Source organism: Lissotriton helveticus, chromosome 2_2 (genome assembly GCF_964261635.1).
Source record: "Lissotriton helveticus chromosome 2_2, aLisHel1.1, whole genome shotgun sequence".
Taxonomy (NCBI): domain Eukaryota; kingdom Metazoa; phylum Chordata; class Amphibia; order Caudata; family Salamandridae; genus Lissotriton; species Lissotriton helveticus.
In genome coordinates, this window is record NC_136060.1 from 74,131,211 (window position 1) to 74,145,003 (window position 13,793).

At 42.6% G+C, this 13,793-nt stretch overlaps 1 protein-coding gene across 6 annotated transcripts in view; it reads right to left on the reverse strand.

Moving 5' to 3' along the window:
* PCM1 (pericentriolar material 1) overlaps positions 1–13,793 on the reverse strand; it is a 1,361,399-nt gene that overhangs the window by 328,427 nt on the left and 1,019,179 nt on the right. The window lies entirely within an intron of this gene.

Here is a 13,793-nt window from a genome sequence, read left to right on the forward strand (position 1 = left end):
AAAAGGTCTTGGACAGGAAGAGCAGCTCTCTCTGGGGTGTGGTCTGCTGAGGAAGACTGGTGCTGGAGCCTGGCGCCATGGACAGTTGGAAGGAGGAACCTCTTGACTGTCCCAGAACCCTGGATTGCACCTGTGGGGACAAGTAAGGAGAAGCCCGGGCCTCTGTGCAAGAAGAGGGGCCCAGGACAAGAGCCAGGTGAAAGGCTGGCATAGAGAGCCAGTGAAGACAGCTCCCTGCTGAGTTCACCTTCTTAGAGGCTAGGAGGGCGAAGGAAAGTGCTCCCAGTGGCCAGGGCTGGCCACAAGGAGCAAGAAGAGGTCACAACGGTGGAAATCCGTCTCCTGGGGGCTGAGATATGGCCCCCCGGAAGGTAGGCGCCCTTTGACCTCAGAGAAGACAGACGACTAAGCATGTAGGGCTAGGCCGCCGGTCTTGGATGTGCCCCCAGAAGAAGTAAAGTCTGGGAGTTGGGAGGAGTTCCAGGAGCCCACCCTGGACCCCGAAGACATTGGAGGAAGGGGAGCGCCGTTGCGTCTCCACTTGAAGAGCCCTCTAAGACCAGGACCCCATACTCTGGGCACCGCCGAAAATGAAGGGCTCAGGGCCCAGGATCACAACTCCCGTGGTTGCCACGCAGTGAAGGGGGCGTGGCATCCCATGTCCTACCTGCAACTCCGAAGAGTATGTGGAAGTCTGGGAGCGCCGTCGCGCTCCCCATGAAGATTGTCCATGGGGGGCCCGGGATCCCCAACTCCAGGCCCCGGTGTGAAAGGGAGGGGGACGGGGCAGTGCTTCCGCACTCCCCGCTGAAACCACCAATGGGTTTTGGGCTCAGAGCAGTAAGGCCAAGCCTCAATACACTATACAACAAAACAACTGCCAATACTGCCAATTTACTTCTGCTCTTACTTTTGAAAAACACATTGATCTGAAACAATATGTCATATAGACTTCTCTTTCTGTCTGAAATAAATCTTATTCTTTTATTTCGAATTTTTACATATCAAAATTTACACATTTAATACAATTTTAACACATAATTGACATTTGCACCTTATAACATCATTAAATCAACTAAACCATTCTTTTCTTGGTCAGTCTCTCATTCTCTCAATCTCTACATACACTCTTACATTCTCCATTCAACCTTTCCACACACTCTAAGTTTCAAATTCAAAAAGAAAATATTTTGCTTGCACTATTTACAAAAAACAGCCATGGGACACAAATTCACAATATTTCAAACAATTTTTTGCACTTAAACATCATTGAGAATTCCTAAGGCTGGAAGAAGAACTGGTCTACGCGTTTCAAATTCTCTAAAATTTGAAGAGTTCTCGTCAAGACCACGTAGCTGGAAAACAAAACAATAATGGTATTGCGTAAGATAGGAATGCCCTCGAACTCTTAACTATATTTAGTGGCAGATTGGTGAACCTCTTATCTTAACACTATTCAATTCAACAGAGTCTCGGTTGGAAAACTATAATTTAAGACAGAAATGCAAACGCTCAGTAAGCCACGTATATTTAGCTGTGCTTTTAGTAAGCCACTTATACCAGCTATGCCCGATGCTTGACATATCTCAAAACCATGCTTCACTTACAAGGATGTGTTCTCAAGGTGCCCGTCTATTTTGGAATGTAAAATGATTGCTGCCGAACCTGCAAAAAGAGGAGATTCGGTCTAAACTCCCAATCTCCTTAAGAGTGCGATTCGTCATAACTATTGTTTGTAATAGTTGGGACTTACTTATCCAGAGGCTCTCTTGAAGTTTCTACCTTCCGTTTTTAACACCTTGCCTGCTAAGGCAATTCCCGCTGGGCGCTGACCTCCTATGAATCCCATTATTCATGACAAAGCCAGCTCGTCATGCGCGTAGCGCAGGTAACGCCCATGACGAGCTGGCTTTGTCATCAGCGCTGAAGGGGTTTGGAAGCCAAATTCTTTTAACGTGAACATCCCCACAGTATCTGTAACCAGAAACGGTACGTTAGATTGTAGCGGCTCTCAGACCGAACAAGGAGTCTGTCTCTATGTAAATCCTTAAGCGGCATAGCCTGTTGTAATATTTACCTTAATCTGCTGACGGGGATGCATCAAACACGCCGGACTCGATCCTTACTTCCGTGTTCAAGCGGAATCGGCGTTGTTTGGCTCAACGTTAATGCACGTAATATTACAGACTGGTGTGCCACAGGGCTTTCTGGGAAATGTGGTTTCCCAGTTGGAAGTCGATTTAGAGAGTGAAATGGGATCAAACAATGTTGAATTTATTTTCACAGTATGGCAATATCTGGTTGATAATAATGCTTATGCAAATGTCTATAAATAATCCGATCTTTCTGGACATTTTACTTCAGCATAAAGTGCTGGGAGTTGTAATTTCTAAAAAAGTATTTTCTCGCTATGGTAGTATTAAACTAGGACAATCCGCAGATTAGAAATTTAAATGAAATGTTCTTGAACAACGCCCTAAGAAATTACATGTCAATTGCTCATTACAATGTTTGGTGCATTTGTATAAATGAACTGTAGGTGGGAAATACATTTGTCTATTGACACATTGAACACAAATTCTATGTGGGTGATTTTTTAGGAACTAGTACTTTTAGGAGGGGGGCGTTTGACTGTATGAATCTGGTGCCCTACTTCTTCCCTGGGGTGTCATCTCGTTGCATCCGTTATTTGATTCGGACAGGTTATGGTCCCTTTTACTCAAGAAAAATGGGACATCGGATTTTGCATTGCGGGGAATTAAGGGGCAGATGCTGAAGGGCTCCGAGGTCCGCGAGATCTATAGACCCATGTTGCACTATAATCTGTTTAGGGCATTTCTCTCAGGTGATCTTCACCACCGGATGTGGCTCAGTGGGGAAGGAAGGACAATTTTCATTCCACATTTTTGAAGCAGGCACTAGCTTAATCTGTACATTTCCGATATTTCGTTTAGGCCATCGACTGCTGTATTAAACTTTACAATAAGCATTGCCTCTCTCCTGGAGAGTTTCTCTTCTATGTCGCCACCTCTTGGGTCATATTCAACTTTTGAAATGACAGTCCATCCGAGGTCCTTTTCTGTGTGATTGTTTAGTTTTGAATGGTTAACCAATGGAGCTGTCTGAATATTCTTTTTGATTCTTGATTAATGTTGAGTAATCCGGGTTCTTATTTCTGGGTTTGTTTTGCCGATGTACAGCATATCGAATGGGCATTTTATTCCGTATATGACATTACGTGATTTACAATTTGTGAATGTCTCATGTTTCCAGTGTATTTGATTATGTTGGAACAAAGCTCCTTCCTCTGTGGTTGCACAACAAATGCAGGTTCCGCATTTGTGGTGTCCTTGTATTGGAGGCAGGCCTACAAATGATCTTACTGTAGTTTGATTTTTTTGCGGTAATGCTGCACGCACGAGTTGGTTGGCGACACTTTGGTCTTTTTTTAAGGCAAACAGCGGTTTGTTGTTCAATGTCTCATCCAAGTTCTTTAACTGGTGCCAATTCTGATTAATTACTTTTTTAAGAAGGTTAGAATTTGGAAAAAAGGTGGATACGCACACGATTCTCTTGAGCGGAGCCTTTTCTTTCTTTTCCAAGAGCACTTCTCTTGCTCTTGGTGTCCACCAGGCCCGCTTCATTGACCTTTTTAGAAGTTTTTTGGGGTACCCGCGTTCTTGTAAATTTTCTGTCAGTTTTGTAGCATGTAACATACATTCATCTTTAAAGCGGCAGTTCCTTTTTATTCTGAGATATTTTCCGTACGGCAGGTTTTCTCTCAAGTTCCTAGGATGGTTGCTGTTGAAGTGAAGTGCTTTGTTGCGATCAGTTTGTTTTTTGAATAACGCGGTTACCAGCCCATCTTTAGCTGGATAGACTTCCACGTCCAAAAAAGCCATTCTTGTCTTTGAGTAGTTTATGCTAAACTTGATCTCCTGCGTTCGATTATTCAGCCATTCATAGAACTTAATTAGATCTTCCTCGTTGTCGGTCCAGACCATGAAAACGTCATTGATGTAACAACTCCAATTGGAAATAAATTCTGCAAAAGGGTTATTCTGGTATATAAACTTTTCTTCATATTTAGCCATGAATAACACGGCTAGCTCTGGAGCAAAAGGTCATCCCATAGCTACTCCCCAAACTTAAAAAAAGAAATCGCCATTGAAATTAAAATAGTTTTTTTCTCAAGGGGAAGGTGGCTAGTTCCATGATTAAATCTGTCGGAACCTGTACCGGTCTTTCTCTGCTTTCAAGGTAAGCAGCAATCACTTCTAGGCCTTCCGTTTGAGGAATCTGGGTATATAGTGATACCACACCTAGTGTCACGAGATAGTGTCTGTTTTCTTCAAAACCAGTTGTTGTTAGCTTATTGATAAAGTCGGTGGTATCTCTTAAAAATGATTTCACTTGGGACATAAATGGTTTCAAAAAGAAGTCCACAAATTTAGAAATCGGTTCCAAGAGTGATTCACATCCGGAGATAATAGGTCTACCGGGTGGTGCAGTTTCGTTCTTATGGACTTTCGGAAGAACATAAAATAAGGGAATCCTTGGGTTCTTACATTGCAGATATTCGTATTCTTTTTTCCCATAAAACCATGGGTCTGGCCTTTTTCCAAGATCGAGTTTAATTGATTTTTTAATTCCAATGGAGGATCTTTTGGAATTTTTCTGTAGCAATTCTCATCATTCAATTGCCTCATCACTTCTGACGTGTATTTCATAGTGTCCCAGATTACAATTGAGCCACATTTGTCGGCTTGTTTTATTATAACCGAGGTGTCATTTTTTAATTTATCCAAAGCTTCTTTCTCTGATTTCGAAATGTTATATTTGACCCATCTTTTTTTCTTTTCCATTTCTGTTATTGCCGATAGTAGTGTTTTTTCAAATGCAAGTATCTCCTTTGGAACTTTATTTGTGGGTGGACAAAAGGCAGATTTCTTTCTAAGGCCTGTAATCTCCATGGTCTGATTGTTGGGAGTATTGGCAAAGAATGTTTTTAATCTTATTTTGCGACAGAATTCAATCGCCTCGGTCTTAAGTCTTACAAAATCTGTGTGTTTTGAGGGGACAGGTGATCGCCCTTTTTTGAGCATACTTTTCTCCTCTATCGTTAAGATCTTATTTGATAGGTTGTATATTGGTGATATTGTCAGTTTTTGTAGTTCTGACGACGAGTTGACATTTTCCATGGTTGTTGATTGTATTTGGCCGTCCTCGTGCTCTTTGCTGGCCTCTCACTAAAAAAAGAAACTTGTTGTTGCTGAAAAGACCCTCTTCTATTCGCGTTTTTTCGTGTGCCACTAGTCTCTCCTTCACTACCACTTGAGGAGGACGAGGTATCTGAAAACGTTATAAAATTATTTGAAGATCTTCCTTGATAATCTTGCAGATGTCTCCTGGATTCTGGTCTAGAATAGAAGTCTGGTTGTAGATAAGGATATATATTTTTTTTTTTTTATCAAAAAGAAGGGGACACTTGTATCTACACGAACCATTGGTTCAAATTGACAACCCTCATAGACGCTGAAGATTTAGACGTTGCGGTATATTTGTTTTTCCGCCCCTCATCAAGCGTCATGGCATAGTCATTGGGTAGTCAAAAGGTTTTGTATGCCGGCCTCACCCGAGGCACCTCTGGAACAGTGTAGAAGTGTCCAGAGACCAACAATTGTACCTCCAAATGGAAGGGAACACAAGGTCAAACTATGAGGGAGATATTAAAAAACAGTTGGCACACCTCAAGCAATTTATTCGGGAAGGTGAGAACTGTTGACTAAAAGAATAGGGTATATTCGGTAATCAAGTGACTAGATTACCATATACAATTGGTAGTTAAAAGTCGACATGTTTCAGCTCCTTATGGCCCAGCCGGGTCTGTGGAGCTTTCGTCAGGACAACAAAACAAAGCAAAATGTACTTACACAACTTGTGCAGTATTCATATGTTTAAGTACTCACAGATTCATTTCCCTGTATTTTGGATACATAAAACACAACATCATATGATTCATATATGTAACATCGGCATACTGGACTGACCACATGCGTCGCAGTCTGTGACATCTTATTCTATTTAGAATGTGCCAATTTGTAAAATGTGCGTGATATTGCATGCACACATACACTATATGGGTGGTGAAAAGTGGGTGGGAAAACAGGTACAGGTCTCAATCAGAAACGATAAATTAAGTATTTAAGGTGACCGCTAGCAAGCAGGCATCCTTAGTATGTTAACACTGGTATGATTTTGAGTGAGCGCTAGCAGTATTATTAGCATTAGAATTCAATGAACATTGTCTCAGTATCTTTATCGTGCTCAGTTAGGAGGACAAGCTGGTGAATAAAGAAAAGGGAAGAAAAGACGCTAATACATCTTCATATCATTTGGCAAATCTCCGAACTTAATTACCTGTGAACACGGAGGAAAACTCCTCTTCAGAGTGCTAAGAGCCACTGCGGATTATGGTCTTAACTGCAAGCGATAAACACAGTGTAAAAGTCAGATTATACGGAGAGGCCCCACCAAGGATTCACTCGGCAGGGTTCTCACTTACCCACATGTCGGTCCGTTCGTTGCTTGTACTGACTCTGCCTCTGGAAGCGCCGAGGCGCGGTGAGGCAGCATGTTATGACAAGCTATCATAGAAATGGACAATGTCTGCGTTTTGGAAGACAGACTAGCGTCACTGGGCATAAGATGTTATATCGAAGTTTACAAAATACAAGTACATCCTTGATTAAATATGGTCAATAATTAGATATTGAAACACCACAGTTATTATGTGTTAAGCAGAAACGTTATTTAATACTAATGTCCTAGAATCAGATAAAGTCTGCAAGCTGATGACATGAAATAAGACAAGGTCTAAATTATACCGAACATACCACCGTGTGGGGAGCCGCACATATTGGTAGTAGTGTCACATCTCAATGGGGAGATCTGTGGTAATGAGAAGTGTGACAGGGTAGAAGAGCAGATTATCAAGTTAAATGCTCAGAGACACATGTTAAGTTGGGCTAGATGTGGATTGCACACTCATAACAGATAGGGGGATTGGTGTACCTCTTCATATGAAAAACGATTAATTTTCAAAGGGGTCATTACCTTTAGAGTGTTCAGATTGTCACACCTCAGTGGGGAGGTATACGATAATAAGACGGAGTAAATGAGCAGAATTACAAGTGAAATGCTCTGCAAAAACATGTTGAGTGGGGCTAGATTTAGATTGCACACTCATAACAGATAGGGAGGTTAGTATAGAAATCTCCCTAACTCTTTGGATTGGAGCTGAGCTTACGCAGAACTCAGGAAAAATGATGCCAGGGAATATTATCGTTCATCCCAAACAAGTGGGTTTTCAAGCGATTCACCCATCTTTGCTCCTTTTCAAAAAGGATTTGTTCAGAATTAGTGTCTCTCTCTTGTAGCACCTCAAGGACTGTCCACCTCAGGTCATCGCATGTGTGGCCCATTTCGACAAAGTGGGCACATAGTTTTGTTGTGTTCTTTTTCAGCCTCACATTGCTCCGATGTTCTCCGATGCGGATTTTCACCTTCCTGCATGTCATCCCAATGTATTGTTTTTGGCAGGGGCAGGTGATGAGGTAAATCACGTGGGTCGAGTTGCAATTAGTGTGATAGCGTTGAGTCCATAGTAGTTGGTCAGTCAATTGCAAAATTTTTGTACTCTTAGTGAATTTGCAGACCCCACACGTCCCGCAGGGGTGATGTCCTGTCATCGGGGCCATGGTATGGTCTCTGATTCTTGGAGGTGATTGTTTTTTCAGAGGTCTTGTGTGGACCAACACATCTTTGATGTTTTTTGTCCTTTTGTTGGCAAATCTCGGCTTTGGCCAATTAAAAGCACCCGAGGTGATGATGGACCACTTTTTCTTTACCAGTTTTTGGACCTCATATGTTGTTGGACAGAAGGTAGTGACACAGGTCACCAAGTCTTTTATCGGCTCTTTTTCAAAAGTCTGTAGTAGGCAGTCTCGTGGTTGATTATTAGCCCGTTTTCTGCACTTCGCAATGACTCGGGAGGTGTAATCTCTGGCTTCCAGTTTGTCACTTAAGATTCGCGCCTGTTGGGTATAATCACTAGTTCTACTACAATTTCTTTTATGGCGCAAAAACTGGCTGTATGGTAGATTGTCCCTTAAGGGCTGGGGGTGGTAGCTCAGGTACGACAACAAACTGTTTTTAGCCGTTGGCTTAGTATATGTCCTGGTTTCCAGTTTGCCGTTGTCACAGAAAAGCGTCAAATCTAAAAAGTCAATACTTTTATTGCTCGCTGTAAACGTGAACTTCAACCACCGGTCCTGTCCATTTAGCCAGTTAATGAACGTCTGCAGATCTTGTTTTGTGTCCCAAATCAGCAAAACGTCATCAATATAACGTTTCCAGTAAAGTATACTGGAAACGAATGGATTTAAATTATTGAGGACGCAGTTTTTTTCAAACTGACTGACGTATAGCCCGGCTACCGATGGGGCAAAGGCACTGCCCATAGAAGTTCCATGGCATTGTAAAAACAGTTTGTTGTTATACTCGAAATAGTTCTCCTTCAACGCCATGTGGCAACACTCCAAAACAAAGTGGCGAGGAGTGTGATAGGCCCAATCTTCTTGGAACAGTAGATCTTCTAGCATTTGCATTGTTTCATCCTGGGGTAGGCTCGTGTACAAGGATTCGACATCCAAGCCCACTAGGAGCATTGTATTTTGGTCGAAGTCTCTATTTGCAATTTGTACCAAGAGGTCCCGGGTATCCTTAAGGTATGTCGGTGTCCGTTGTACGATAGGTTTGAGGAATTGGTCAGCGAACTTGGACAGCGGTTCCAATAAGGACCCGATGCCCGAAACTATTGGGCGACCTGGCGGGGGGAGCTTGTTTTTGTGGGTCTTTGGTAAAGAGTAAAAGAAGGGGATTTTTGTAGACCTAGGTGTTAAATAGTCAGCCTCCTTTTTCGAGATCCACCCATTAACTTCCGCTTCATGTGTCATAATGGCTATTGTGTTTGTAATCCTCTCAGTTGGGTCAGAATCAAGCTGTTTGTAGAAAGTTTCATTCGATAGTAGCGCAAGGCACTGTTGATCGTACCCTTCTTTTGTTAGTATGACCACTCCCCCGCCCTTGTCCGCAGGCTTGATGATTATGTTGTCATTTTGTTTCAGTTCAGATAAAGCCCGACGTTCATTTCTGTTTAAATTCTGGAAAGCTTTTTTGTCATGGTCCAGGTTGTCAATGCCTTTCAAAATTGCTTGCTCGAAAGCTAGGATTTCCGGTGGAATTGCGTTGGATGGAGGTACAAATTTCGATTTTCTCCGTAGTGTAGTATCTCCCTCGTTATTTTGAATGGGGGAACCATCAAAAAATGCTTTCAGTTTTAAAGTTCTACAGAATTCGGATAACTCACACTTGAGTTTAAACGGATCCGAGGGGGGAGTTGGAACGAACCCCAAACCTTTGTTCAGGATAGTCATTTGGTCCGTTGTTAAAGGGATCCCTGATAGATTGACAATCAGAGAGTTTTTTTGCTGGTCTCTGACTGTGCTGACACCATACTTCTTGTTTGCACGTTGGGTAGATGATCTTGCCATGTCAGATTTTTCTTCTTCCCCCTTGGCTGGTTCTGGCCTTGGCCTAAAAAAGGCTGTTGTGTCTGATGTGAGGTACTGGCCATCGGCATTGGCATCATCTGATTTCCCATCTGTGGGTGTTGATCCATGTTGGGAGTGTATGGGTTCATCCATCCACCAAAGGGAGGCATGTATGGTTGGAAGAAGGGCATAGGGTTGCCTTGGAAGAAAGGCGGCTTTTGCCATCTATCACATTTTACAAATTGGCACATTCTAAATAGAATAAGATGTCACAGACTGCGACGCATGTGGTCAGTCCAGTATGCCGATGTTACATATATGAATCATATGATGTTGTGTTTTATGTATCCAAAATACAGGGAAATGAATCTGTGAGTACTTAAATATATGAATACTAATGCAAATGCAAAAATCGCAATTATAGAAATCGCTAAATTGCGAATAATTGCATTTAAGGAATCTCAATTTGAGATTCCTTAAATGCAATTCATGAACCATTTTAAAATTGCGGATTCGCAATCTGGGGCCGCTATTTACCGCGAAGTCCAACTACGTGGTAAATAGTGAAAACTTAGAAAAATGCACTTCAGTGCATTTTTCTAAGTTGTATGTTACACACACACACACACACATGTCCTTTGGACATGTGTGTGCGCAACACCAGTGTACCTTACCATTTCAGGGGTGCTACAGGGTATCCTTTGGACACCCTGGCACTCTTGAATTCGCTTCCTTATTTGCGATTCGCTAATTGCTAATCGCAAATAAGGAATGACTCCCCATTCATTCCTATTTAGGCCCATAGGAATGAATGGGAAAGCCATTCCTTATTTGCGATTAGCAATTAGCGAATCGCAAATAAGGAAGCAGTAGAAATCGCAAAAAATATTGCGATTTCTACATGCATCCCGTTTTGCGAGTCTTTAATAGCGATTCCTTAACAATCGCTATTAAGGACTCGCAAAACGGGACTTGATGAATCTGGGGGTTAGTTCCTATTCGTAAACAAGGAGATACTAAATAGGAGATCAATTCAGCTTTGCATCAAAATTGTGGTCTCAAACCCCGATTTTGGTTTGATGAATCTGGCAGTTAGTGCTTAAAGTAATTCTCCCTTTTTTTGAGCATCAGCTAATGGACCCATGGGACCAGCGGCGCACCAGAGGGGTACATCTGACGCAGGGGGATATTCACAAGGTGAGGAATCCACTGGCAGATGTATCCATCAGAAAACACTTTACTGAAGTAAAGGAAATGAAGAACAATAGTTACTTACCTGTAATCTGTGGTTCTCCAGTATTGGTGTCTTTCATAGATTCACATGCCTGAATCATTCCCCGTCGTCGGAGTGGGAGTCCCACGGTATATAAAAAAGCAATAATATGCCTGTAATAACCAAAAAACATTGGTAATAACCAACCAGGAAGTAAAGTAGCCCTAGCTCCAGGAGCAAAAAGCTCCCACACATGACTATCCTAGTCATTTTGTATAGACCAAACTGCAGCCAATCAGGCGACAGCACGCACCAGAATGTTCTCCCCAGAGGCTCAGGCTCTCAGATTTTCTACCGCACGTCGTGTGAAGGGAGTCTCCCTGAGCTCTGCTCAGTTTCTTCTTACTTTAGTTGGTTTTTTAACCTTCAAAGGATGTCTACTTCTAAATCCCTCTTTAGGGCTTGTGATTCCTGTGGAAAGCTAAGGCTGTTCAAGGAGGATCCTCACAAAAAATGCATATACTGTCTGTATCCGGATCATGAGGCAAAGGAATGTAAAATATGCAGAACCTTCCCTCAATAGACTCTCAGGGACAGAGAAGGTCGTCTTCTCCTGTGGCTTCAGAGGATAAAGGACAAGGATAACCCTGTTTCAGAGGTAGGGAGCATTGCCTCGGGGTCTTCTGTTTCCTCAAAGAAGAGGAAAACTGAGGTTGAGGTGACTTCTCCAGGGGCGAAAGTGTTGAAGGCCCAATCCTCTCAGGATTCTGGTGTGCCTACTACTTCCAAGAAGGTGTCTCCACCTGTGAAATCTGCGCCCCCAAGGAAAACTGGGAAAACTACATCTTTGTGGCAGAAAGCTTCAAGCTTGAGGCTACACACCGACTACAAGAATTAATAGGGAATTGGCCCCAGCTACCTACAAAGTCAGGCTCACCATTGCACTCCAATCAGGAACCGAGTGTTGTCTCGCTTCCACAAAATATGGAGGGACAATCAGGGATGGTTTCCCCTCTACCAAGTGCTTAACTGAAAGTACCCCAAGTGCTTAACTGAAAGTACCTGGTGGGCCGGTGTTTAAAGGATTGGACTCAGGCAGTGGAAATATACTTTCCTAATTAGTGCAGGCTTCAGCATTAGTTTTCCGGCAGGGCGTGCCCATTCCTACTATTTAGGAATTATAGTGTTGTCTTAAGTCCAGTGCGCATGTCAAGGTGGACAGGTCCCAGACTATGGCCAACCAAACATGCACACTTCAGGCCTCAGATCCATGCTCTGCTATCGAGTCTGGGGGAACACAGGTCGGCCCCTCTGGTGTCCTTTAGGACACAGGACTCACCTGCTCAAACCAATCCTTGCTTTGCTCTCATGCATGTGTGCATATAAAATGCATGAGCGCAAAGCTTCCATTGGTGCTGGGCAGGCTGGCCTAGCCCCAGTCCCAATCGGCGCCGGTGCGGGATGATAAAGATCATGACCAATCACTATGTGCTTTTATTTTAAAGCCACACAGTGATTGGTTATGTTCCTTTAACAGTGTGTCATGTCATGGAAATGCTCTTCCCCTTTTCCTCCCATTCACAGCACCAGAGATGGCATTGCGCAAGGGGAATGGATAATAGTAGTCACTTTGCTATGTGTTCAGCAGGCTCCGTACTAAGAGTGCGTGCTTAGATGCCTGGTAGTAGAGTCTGGTCCAGGTCTATATTTAGGACTCAGAGCTGTTGCCAAGCGGCATGATTTTGATCACTGCATGCACTCCCGGTGAATGGTAATTACACTTCTGCGCACCTTCACTGACCTGTGGCCCTGTGCACCTGATTTCACAAACTTTGCAAGCGTGTGTGTGAGTGTTTGTATGTGTATTTATTACGATTTTGGAATTTCTTTGTACAATGACGGCAGAAGGGCAGTTCTAGAAGACAAAATGGGATACCCTGCAGTCTCCAGCGCTGACTCTAACAGTTTTGAAAAATTTAGACAAGCTTGCTTTTTAACATTCCAAAGAAAAGAGTTTATGATTAACGAGTTAAATAGAGAAAATGAAACATTGAATAGACCTACAAGACATTGTACCATGAATATTTGCTTTATGATAATGTAGGATCAATCAGCGTTTATTCCTATGATTATGCTAAATAAATGTTTTATTTTGGATACAGTTTCGATGGCACCGTGTATCCCATCTGTCTTGTCAATATTCCTTGCACGTTTTGCTTTTTCTGCATCCTGTTTATTTACTCCGTCTGGGGCGGAGACCTGTGCTCTGTTGGTGTGGACTTCAGTATAATCAATGACACTTTCTCTGTATGCACATCACACTGACGACAGGAGTGAGGCCTAGCACTGGTTTTACGCGTGTACGCAGGGACTCTGTGCACATTACAAGTGCATCTAGTCAATGTAATTTGTGCATAGTATTGTTTAGACGTTGCAAGTGTATTTCAGCAAGTTTACCTTTCGTTTGATAGCCCCACCACTTTATAAATTGACTAGGCCGCCACTGCGGACCAGTACAAAATAAAACACATTGGAATACTGATATGGTCCAGAATACCACCAATAAATGTAAACCAGATAAAACTTCAAGAATAGCACTAGAACTTGAAAGAAAAAAGTACCATGTTGGCACAATGGAGATTCTCCCGTTAGAAGCAACATCCTTACTGCAGAACATTAAGAACAAACTTCTCAGGTATTTGAAAGCTAGCAAAACTTGAGATTTAACTTAGCTCATGGATGACGTGCACCTTTGCTTCTATCAGGTCATTTTATCTTTGTGAAGAGATTGCATTTTAAGAATAATGCACCTATGTGTAGCTCAAGAACAGCAAACATAATTGTTAAATGAAAAAGAGAGGCAGCAATTCAAAATGACAGAATGAGACCGGATTTTCCCAAAGTCTCCCAGAGGACCCATGCTCCCTCATATATTCCCTAAATGAACAAGTCAGCATTCGCTTTGT